The 11,381-nt window shown below is 39.0% G+C and overlaps 1 long non-coding RNA gene across 3 annotated transcripts in view; it reads left to right on the top strand.

Moving 5' to 3' along the window:
• LOC121109066 overlaps positions 1–8,828 on the top strand; it is a 45,687-nt gene extending 36,859 nt beyond the window's left edge. For all 3 annotated transcript variants that reach the window (XR_006933778.1, XR_006933777.1, XR_006933776.1), the window contains exons 3-5: positions 3,916–4,060; positions 4,566–4,714; positions 5,473–8,828. This is a non-coding gene — a long non-coding RNA (uncharacterized LOC121109066). The remainder of the gene's footprint in view (positions 1–3,915; positions 4,061–4,565; positions 4,715–5,472) is intronic.
• The last annotated feature ends 2,553 nt before the right edge of the window (positions 8,829–11,381 follow it).

Below are 11,381 nucleotides of genomic sequence, written 5' to 3'. Positions count from 1 at the left end.
GTACCAGTAAACTTTCCTTTCCCCAAGAGCCTTGCAAGAATCACCTTTAAGAAACCATTGGGCAATCTGGGAACCTTTGCCAGTCCTACCTTACAGCCAACTTTGTGCATGGTGGATAGGTAGAGTCTCTAGGTGTTCTTAAAAGTATTACTGAAATTTATACAAAGTGAAAAGATGAATGTCTTATTTAAAAGTACGTGCAAATGGGGTGAACAGCTTTGTACCTATTTTGTTTAGCAGAAAATGGCCATTATAACTTTAATGATTTTCACAGGTTAAAAAAAAAGGCCATTTCTGTAGAATCATAGAATCACAGAATGGCCTGGGTTGAAAAGGACCACAATGATCATCTAGTTTCAGCCCCCCTGCTATGTATAGGGTCACCAACCACTAGACCAGGCTGCCCAGAGCCACATCCAGCCTGACCATGAATGCCTCCAGGGATGGGGCATCCACAACCTCCTTGGGCAATCTGTTCCAGTGTATCACCACCCTGTGTGTGAAAAACTTCCTCCTAATATCTAACCTAAACCTCCACTGTCTCAGCTGAGTTTTTAACTTGATTACTAAAAATATATTGGTTTAAATAAAAGGTATTGCTGTTTGAATCTGTGTAATGATAAATAAATATCTACAATAAATTTATTATGAAATAGTGCTTCATTAATTTATTGTTCAGTATCCTGTAGTACACTACTAGGCTGAGCATTTTTGGAGGTAGCTAATACCTCATTTAGAAAAAAAACAGAACTACCATAGTAGTTCCCCAGTTGCTGGTATTAATTTTGTCTGTCCTGCTTTATTAGAATATACTTTTGGAAAAAAAGATTTTTGAATGTTGTCCTTGGGCAAATAATAATTTCTGACACTTTGCTATCAAAATTGCTTTGCTGATCACTCAGAGTATGCTGACTGTCAATTCCTTAATGTTTTTGTAAAGAATACAGTAAATGCTCTGTCTGTAGCTCTTCAGTGGGGATTACCATCCTGGAGAACTGCATCTTACTTTAGTGGCTTTGGGGATGTGCTGCCAGCAGCAAGGAGCAGCTCCAATCTGCTTCCTGACTTTGCTCAGGAGTAGCCTGAAATATTCCCACATAGTGGTCATGTGGGAATACATTTATCCCAATGGTCTTTTGCAAGTTGTCCCCTGTGAGAAAGAGATGTGTTGGACATAGGTAACATAGGGTGAGAGGCTTTTACCAGCTACTCATGACTCATGCAGGGTAATGCGTAGACAGAACTATCTACTGTGACTGCTTCTTGGCTGGTAGATCTTCTTTCCATAGTTGATAACATAATTTAGTCCTTTGCATTTCTAATGCCAGCTTATTTCTGTGTTGTACTTGTGATGTTACACAGCTTGCCAGCAAAGGCTCTGTGATCCCCTATCCAGTGCCGTGAAGCTAATTAATCCTGTAATTTAAGGTTTTGTGACAGTTCTCTGCTGGTGTTAGAAATGAGAATTGGCTTTTCTGACAGTAGATTGCAGGATGCATAGAGTAGGAGGAAATAGTCTCCAGATTTCCAAAGGCAAATTAGGATACCCAGAGATGGAAATCTGGACATGAATCCAGTTCAAAGCACATTTAGATATTCATCCACCATTCAGCCAAAGGACTGAAGTGTGCCTTCAGTGGCATTCCTTTGATGCTGGTGAAAACATGGAGGCTTGAGGTTACTTAGGTTATTTATGCATACTATATATTGAAAAATGGATGAAACAGATGGCATTTGAACTTTCTCATAAATTTAATCATAACTCAGAGCTTCCTGGCTTAAAAAAGTTATTTCTGTATAAGTGGACCAATCTGAACTAGGCTTTTTGCTATAATGTTACTTATATGTGCTGTCTAATGAGTTGCAACTTAATGAAATTTGTTAACTACAATATAATCAATCATTGAAGGAAATATAACACTGTCTTTTTCAAATGGGATTTCTCAATGTATTTTTTTTTGGTTTGTTTTCTCTTATAATTTGTTTAATTGACATTTTACTTCTAACTCTACCAGAATCCGATTGCAAAGGTATCAGTGGACTGATCCCGACTAAACCAACTGGCTCATTATATTGATTCTGAATGAGACAACTTGGAACTTAGATTAGCTGTTTGGTGGCAGTTTTGACAAGCAATGGAAAGGTCCTTAGCTTTCTGAGATGCCTGAATCAGACTGAGCTATCAAATCAGGCACAGATTTAGCAGCCATGTGGGGATATCTTGGCTACAGCTGGTGAAAATGGAGTCATGCAGCGGCTCTTTGCTGCATCAACACCTAACACGCTCTGGCACCAAGGTGATACAGCAGAGCCAATCTGGCCCCCAGAATCTGATACTAATCTCACATAGTGACTTTATTCCTTTGTTACCTCTCGGGAAGTAAAACGAGCGTGGGATGCACTGGCTGGTATGTGCTGGGTTATTGACCAGACACACAGAGTTCAGCTCGCTGCATCTTGCGAGCAGCCTGGGTTTTCTGTAGCTGGCTCAGACTGGGGGCATTGTCTGGTATAAGAAAGAAAACAACGTTTTCATTACAAGCTGCAGTCCCTGTCAGCATGATCCTTTGCATTGCTCTGAGGCAAGCAATGCAGCCTGAGAGTAGCATATGTTATCTCCTCTGTTCTGCACCTATGGAGATTATTCTCTTCATTATTTCTAAAGTTACTTAACAAGAGAATCAGAGACATCAAAACTGAAGCTTAAGAGCTGTTTGTTTTCACCTTTCCTCCCTGCTTGTGTTTATTTAGTGGATAGTCAACAAATAGCAGGCAGCAACAGAGCATGGACAGAGAGATTAGCTGGGAAAAAGAAAAGCCTGCTGCCTACTTCTACTGCCTCTGGCAGCAAAAAACAGTGTGTGAAGCATCTAGTTCAGTGTAAGCTGAGATATTACATCACAGCAGAAGGATATGTTTCATATATGGTTAATTTATATGGACTAGAAGGAATAAACAAAATCTTTTCGTCTTTGGAGAAGATGGCAATGAGTTAATGGAGCAGGGTGTAATCTCATTTCACATGTGAATTCTTGGCATGTCGAGGAAGGGCATTCCAGAAAGACTAACTTTAGCTAAGGGCTAAACTCCAGTGGGGAAAAAAAGAAGCTTTTCTAGGGACAATTTGAAGAGGCTTCTAATTTGGGTGCTCTGAACCTTGCACTGGGGATAGCAGGCTCTCCTCTGGCAAAGCAGAAATCCCAACATGACCAGTGCTGTGTGCCTGCAGCCAGCCTCCAGGGAGACTCTACAATGACTGTAGTCCTGAGCCTATGCACATTTGATACAGCAGTTGGTGTCTGCGTCAAAGTCTGTACAGTTTGCTGTGCATTTCAGCAGCAATTGTATTTAAGGTATGTAAATAATGGTGTCAGAACAATGAACCAGCAACACTTCCTAGAAATACAGCAGAGAACACAATTCTGGCATAAGCCTTTTATTTTTAAGTTTTCAGAGTGAGATTTTTTTTCTTTTTCTATTTTAAAACAGCTTCCAAACAGCAACTCATGCCAGGAAAAACAGAGCCATTCTCTCAACGACAACAATGCTCATTGTGTTTTCTGTAACAGATGCCAGGATTATATCACCAGGCCAGACATTAACCCCCTTGGTATCATTCTGAAAGGAAGCATCCGTGCACCCCACTGACTTCTATTCCCTCTGGTGCTTCATTATGCCTCCTACCTTTAAAGCTTCATGCGTACTTCCTTGCCTAATACATCAAGAACATCTACAGAGCTGACCTTACTTTTTTCCTCTCCTTTTGAAAGGGAGAATTTGTGCCTTCTGGTTTCCCATCAAACACATATAAGAAAAAAAAAAAGAGCTAAAGCTTGGTTATTATTATTATTTTTTTCTTCTAAACAAAAGGAAAATGTTTGGATAAGCAAGCCTTAACAAGTTTTCTTTTCACAGGGGATGACTCTTTCCACAGGAGTATCCATTCAAATGATACCTCTTCCAGTCAACAGATTTCAACACATGGAAATCTGAGACCAGCATTTTTATATTTATGACATGGAAAAGCTCATTGGAAGTGGTCCCAACATCTCCTCAATGTGTAAGATACTGTAGTCACTCAGTCTCACACAGATGTGGAAGGAAAGCCTCTGTTGAGTCCCTGAGCACCACAGCAAAGAAGAGAGGCTGATCCTTCAACTGCCAGCGGGTTTCAGTGAGAGGGATGTGCTTCACTGAGCACATATTTCCCTGTGTACTTGGCAGTAATGCATCTATATGACCAATTCTAAAAATACTGCAATGAAACACACAGCTAACACTGTTCCGCTGAGGGGAATTATTTGACATACAACAGTGTCAGTCAGCAGTGCTAAAGCATATGCTTAAGACAAACTTCTGCAGTGCCCCAGTCAATTTTACAAAATTTACAAAAGACAAACGGTCATCATCTTTAGTTCTAATTATTACTGTGTTCTCAAATGGTCTTTTCCTTTACATTTCAAGGAGATGGCTTGGACATATCAGATCTATTAGTGTTTTTAAAGGGAAAGATGGAATTATGTATCATTCGAATAAAACTATTTTTTTTTTTTTTTTTTTACTAGAGAACGTTGTCTTTTGAATGCTGGAGAAGTAAAAGTGGATTCTGTAGAGGCATTTACCGTTATTCATACTTGAGACTGATGAGGACAGCTAGAATCTCCACTCTGCAGTACCTCTGACTAAAAAGAGAAAGATAAACAAGAGAAAATTGGTAAAGCTGAAACATTTTTATTTAGATCCACAAGAACAAAACCAAGTGCAACACGGCATTAGCCCTGGGAACTCAGAGTCACAGGATATTATACCGAAGGAAAGTAATCATTAGGATTCAGAGAGGAAGGCTCAGAAATAAAAATATCATTTGCAGTCACTCTGGGTAGGATAACAATTATCTGTCCTCATACTTCAATATATGAGTTGATTACCAGCTGGGGAAAGTTTTAAATTTCCCCTAGAGCAGTAGTATTACACAATTGTCAAGTACACCACAGGGAATTCAATGTTTTCCTCTGGAACATCTGCCATAAAGCATTGCCTGAGAAAGGATATGGAACCAGGCAAATCACCAATCTATTCCAGTGTTAATAAATCCCAAAATAATTTCAGCAGGATAATGTATACTACCTCTCTGCAAATACTCAGAATGAGAGGGGCAAGATATTGTTGTGTATAATTGTATGCAATGGTGTGCGTGTTTGAAAGGGTGCAGGAGGTTGTTTTGAAGTACTATATAGATAATTTGATCTTGATTCAGGCATACAAAAGCATATTAATCTGTCAGGTTAATATAGAAATACAGACCTGCTGTGTTGGCTGCCCGAGACATAAGGAAAAGAAGAAAAGATTTTAGAAATGAATAATTAAAATAGTAATATAGCCACCAATTTCTATAAATCTATTGATATTGTCACTATTGCTTTTATTATTTCTACTTAGACAGATTGATAGCTGCTTTTATCATCCTTCTAGGTGTCCCATCAAGTTCTGATGTATGCAGCAGACCTGATAAGAGATGAGAAATGCCACTCCTGGGATCTCCATGGGTTATTTTTATGCACAACTGTTCAATGACAGCCAGTCGCAGAGGCTGGAAAGCAGTTTTATTGTTCTGGTGGGGCAGCTGCTATTCCTCATCCACCAGCAGAGTAGAAAGGGACGCACCTGCCATTGTGTGACAGATTGAAATTAAATTTCTTGCAATTTTCAGACTGCGTTGATGTGAAAAGGGGCCATCTTCAGAGGATAAAGAGACCACTGAAAGGAAAGAAATAGGAAAGAGTAGATGACCTCCTGGCCTCTGAGGCAGATGCTGAAGTAAGAAGTAGGGCCACACAAGAGAGCACGCAGGAACTGTAGAGAATAAATTGTTCTCCAAGAGTAGCAGCAAAGCATGAGATAGCTCAAGTTTGCTGCTTTTGTCTCATCTCAAGAACCTTTCATAGAGCTTCATCCTGGGGGGTGAGAGCATTCTGCCTCCTGGTGAGGGAGTAGGATGTCATCTCCATGACTTACCAGTAAGGAAAAATGTCTGCAATACTTTGCGTTCCCAGAGCCAATCTCTGGGAACATTCAGTTTTGCTTTAAATTCAGTCTCTCTCCTCTGCTCAAGGAACATAAAGTAATTATGATTTTTATATTTCATGCTCCAGTCTGCGTCTGCATAGTGGTCCCGGGCTGCCTTCTGTCATCAAGGTCTTTGGCCTGAAAAGGTCTTTCTGTGAGAATGGCTGGTCGGCTGGAAGCATCTATCAAGTTCTTTTTGTTCACCTTAGACCCTCATTCTTCCTACTGCTATAATTCTTCTTTTTCACTTCTGCCCTTATCCTTTAACGTATCATTTTTGCTCAGAAGAAAGCATCAAAATATCACTCTTATGTAGACTCAAGACTCAGCAAACAGGATGGAAAGAAAAAGAACTTAAATCATATTGCTTTTAAAACAAAGCAACAAAACCAACTACACATAATAGTTCTCAAGCATCCTCATTGTCAGTTTTGGTTCCGCTTTGCTATCATGCTTACACCGGCTTTACAGACAGTCACATATTTAAGCAGATTCATAAAAGAACCACAAAGTCATACAGGAAAGTAAATAACTTGATTAAAAAAGCCTAAGTTCATAACAGCTATTAAGATGTTTAGCAGAAATGTACCATGTAGCTTTATGCTGAAAACCTTGACTTATTCATTTAACTGGCTAAAAGAGAAGAAACTGAACTTATATAAACTGCTCTGTTTAAATTTGGATATGGTCACGTAAAATAGTGTGTTTGGATTCTACTGCATGTGATGAGCTAAAATTATATTGCCCAGTGGTTAGCTTGTGTCTTAGCTTGTCTGTCTGTAAACAAGCCTGAGCTTCATTTTCCTTTATGAAATAGATCATCACATCTCATTATTATCTGGATTTTGAATATTGACAATAATTTTGTTTTCAGCCATCAATAGCTGTATGTAATAGCATGTCTTGTGTGGGTATGCCAGACAAATGACATTACTTAGTAACTTTTTATGTACTGTCTGGTGTAATCTAAGAATAACAGCTTGAGTCTAAGCAGATTCTGAACAGTGACATATTACCCAGATACATTGAATAGGGCTACGTGAAGGACTGATCCTTCATTTTAAGTACTAAATATGATTGAGAACAGGCTCTGAAGAGTCACGTGCAGTATCTGAAGGTGAATCTTCTCCCTTCAAGGAGAACTTCCTAACTAATGCAGTATAGATGCCCGTGGGGTTGATTTTTTCTCATTCTCTCTCAGATAGAGTAATTTTTACCACTAAAAAAAAATGTGTGAATTCACTGGAAAGCACTGGTGCCTCTTCCCAGAAAATTAGACAACTCGATGAGTGACAGGTTACAAAGAGAATTTAAATGCTGTGCTACTGCTTTATAGATTTTAGGCAAGATTTTCCCTTGCTCCTTGGGATGTCTCATTTCATTACTGGGTTGCTGAAGAAGTGACAGACCAAGTTGATTGTACCAGCCCAAATTAGACATCCTGCTATCCTATATTGCCATCAGAGATCTGCCCAGAGGTAGAGGTGCCTCCGAAGGCTGATTCCAAGTCGTGAAGTGAGTAGTGCTCACCTACCAAATTGGGCAACTAACTCCCTCTGTGCACATACAGCCCAAACTGACTGCCAGACCATTGGAAACTGCATATGCAGTGACACATCTGTATGGGTGATAGATGGACAGGCCCACAATGTTTCCCTTGGTCTGTTCTAGAAATACTGTAAAGGAGCGTTGTTGAAGGACGCTCTTTAGAGAAACAATGCAGTGGCTGAGGCATGTGTGGAGGCAGGAGATCTTGCAGTCTGCTTTTAACCAAGATTTTTTGGAGGCAGTCATGTTCTAGTAGAGACCACTTAGTCATATGTGTATCTTATCTCTTATAACCCACTTAACAGAGCATCCCTACAGAACTTACGCTGCTGTACACAAATCCCATTCTTTCCTCTCAGCCTCAAAGATATCGCCATTATTGCTACTTTCCCTACTTCCACCCAGTGAAGAATCCCCCAAAAGAGCACATAAAAGTACTCAGAATAAGAAGGGTTCAGTGACTCTGGGAAACAGCAAGGATTTCTCCAACAAATGTCTACAATCTGTGGACAATGTGGAGTTGTAGAATTGATGCTCAGGAACAGGAGACCAGCACTGAATAGCATGCGAACCATTTGGAGATGCAGGATGTATTGCCAGAGAAGATAAAGGATTAACTCAGTGTTATATTTTCCCTCTTCTCTAGAAGCATTCTAAAAAGCCTCATGGTTCCCTGTCTTGTTAAAGCCATTCCAGAATGCAACTCTTGGATGTCACGGATACCTGCATTTCTGTCAAATCTCTGCCATTACAGAGTGTTCTGAAGTAATATCATATGTAAATGGATAATGTCATTATGACAAAATGCTTGAAATGAGAGTTCTTCTAAGAATATGGAATTGCCACATATATGGCAGACAAAATTTTTCCTCACTTTGTTCATGTCCCCCATGGTTGAGGGAAGGACAGTCAGCAGATTTACTGATACAAATAGGAATTTTACTTTTGTTTTGCAACTCATTCTTTGTGCTTATTCTTTATGAATATGCAGTAGACCCTTGAGTGTGCAAAAGGTGCCTCTGATATCTCCAAAATCAACATGTATACATTGGGCCTTTCCTTCGTGAGTCATAGTAAACTGCTGGAAGGAAGCTATCTCATTCTACAGTTATAGACATTCTCCCATAATGGAGTTTTCCCCTTTGGATTACATTAGATATTTCAGTACATGCATCAGATGAGTGAAAGGAAGTTCATAAGAGTAGCCTGGAAGCACAAAATCTGAGCAATTGTCTTTATCAGAACAAGGTTTTAATGCTGAGAAAAGATACTTTGGAAAATTACCTCAGTCAGATAAAATATTTTATCAGTTCTCTGCTATGGAGTAGTATTTTATGAAACAAAATGTGGTACCTGAAAGGAAAGGTGAAGTATACACCGATAGGTTTATTGGATTTGAACAGTGTATTTAAAACATGACTTGAGTACAAAGTGCTGCCTGCTGAGAAGCTACGATTGGAAAAGTTTTCTTGAAAAGTGATAAGATTTACAACTTTCTTAAGGAGAAAGACTTTTCCATTCCTTTGTATGATCATTTTGAAATCCCAGATGAGCAGCAAGAAACTGCCAGAGGGTAAAGCGGAGATGCACAACTGGTGTAGTGGGCTATTGCCACTGGTCTCTACACCCACATAGAATCAGGTTAGTCCTTGTGTCCTACTGGCAGGGACAGTTAACAGCAGAATCTGAATGTCAGCGCAAGAGGAAAGCCCAGGGCAGCGTCACAACTGTACACACAAGTGGTGTACTGAGTATTACACTACTAAGCAAACAGCTCTGGCTCTCAGCACTCAGGCCATCCTCAGAAGAGTGTCAGCTTCAGGCAGAAGCCAGGAAATCCAGAATGATACAAACAGGCTATTTAAACAGTGTGGTACTGTCAAAGCAATAAACAGGAGCTTTCAAATCTATATTCACTGGATTTCCATTATTTATAGAAAATACTTTATCTGGAAATTTAAAAACATTTTATAAAATAGTTATGTGTGTAAAAAGAAATAGGAAAACTGGCTTCTGCAAATCAATAATATTGCTGCACAAATATTCAAAATTCGAAGTCAAGAAATGCTTTCTGTAAAAATCCTGCTCCTTTCTGAATATAGTTTGAGTCACCCCATAAACCTTGCTTTTAAATTTTTGACAAACCTCTGAAGCTCTATAGTTTAAAAAAAAAAAAATTGTGAAGGGAAGATGTGATTCATGATTTCCTGACCAACTGTAGCTACCATAAAGCTGCTCTCGCTGCTATGGCTCTTTCCCATTAATGCAGCCTTTTTTGGAAATCCTGGGGAGATTATGCTCTCCCTCTGAGTAATGCAGGTTTTTAAAAGTCTTAGAACCAAGATGTTTGGATCATTTGTACTTGTAGCGTTACCTAAAAACTCTATGATGTTACACTAGTTAGGAAGTTAGACACATTTCAGTAATTTAAGCTTTCTTTACAACCCGTGTTGCCCCAGTAGTGACATTTCCCAATCATTTTCTTGGCACATTGTGGCAGGGTGGAAGGAAACTTTATGAACAGCCCTTGGGTATTAGCCCTGAGGTTTGTTTGACGTGCACGACAAACCTTGCTTTTTGAACCACAAATGTGTGGTTTAGGATTAAGTGAAATTTAGGATATTTCTACACCATTTTAACATTATTATTCCCAAATTATATGAATAGTAAAGAAAAATATAATTCATGCTTTTCACAATGCTAATTTCAAATAAATTTGTCTAAATCATATCTGTTTTTTTTAAATCTTATTTTAAGCCCAAGTCTGGTTCCATAAAATGAGGACAAATTGAGCAAGAGAAAATGAGGAATGTTGGTCCGCTGCATGTACAGGTGTTCTGCTTCCACTCCTACTGAAAAATCTGGGCAAGAGGAGTGAGTTCAGATGAGATACATGTAAAAATGAAAAGAAATAAAAAATTTTCATATGCCTGACCGGCTGAATTAGGCAGTGTGTGCAATGACAAATTGACATTTTCATATGATTTCCAGGGTATTAAATGATGATGTAAAATATGCTTGACACTGCAAATCTCCAGGTGCAAATCTACTGTGTTAGTGCAGCTAGCAGTAGAGAAAAACATAAGTGTGGAAGAGCGTGAAGAAGATGACATATTTGATACAACACAAAATGAGAACAAAGGCCTGAGAAAGAGAAAAGTGTTGCTAGATGTAAGGTTTTGGCACAGGAGATTACATGAGAATCACATAAAGATTAACAATTTTTGGGAGAATCTGCAGCGAGCAATCCTTTTTGTTCCATCACCTGTCCTCTCAATTGTACTGCATTTTTGGATAGCAGGCTTCCACTGAGCATTAAATAGATGTCTTCAGCTGTACATAGTATAGCCAGACAACTGGCTCGAATTAGAGTTTAACCAAACACTGGTTAAAATGGCTCTGGTATACACAGATAAAAACCCCAAACCAAAAGCATCTTTGCGATACCTTAGTGTCTTCACATATATACATGAGCAGCTCTGTCAGCCCCTATACATTCTTGAAGATTGCATTGTCTTGGGTGAGAGGAAAAAAAATCTTAACACCCTGGTGGATCAACAAGTGGCATGTAAATGTCTGACAGGTTGGTAAACTACTTGAAAAAAAAAGAGGATCTGAATATTAGTCACATGTATTAGAGATAAAGAAAATAGGCCTACTGAAGAAAACAAGCAAAAGTTTTGCTGATAAGCAGATATACATTCACCATGCAAAGCTCTCTATAGACTAGATAATGGGTTTAAAAACAATGTGGTTGTAAGGCCAAT

Source organism: Gallus gallus, chromosome 1, assembly GCF_016699485.2.
Source record: "Gallus gallus isolate bGalGal1 chromosome 1, bGalGal1.mat.broiler.GRCg7b, whole genome shotgun sequence".
In the NCBI taxonomy this organism is placed as follows: Eukaryota; Metazoa; Chordata; class Aves; order Galliformes; family Phasianidae; genus Gallus; species Gallus gallus.
This window is presented reverse-complemented; position numbering and strand designations above follow the sequence as displayed.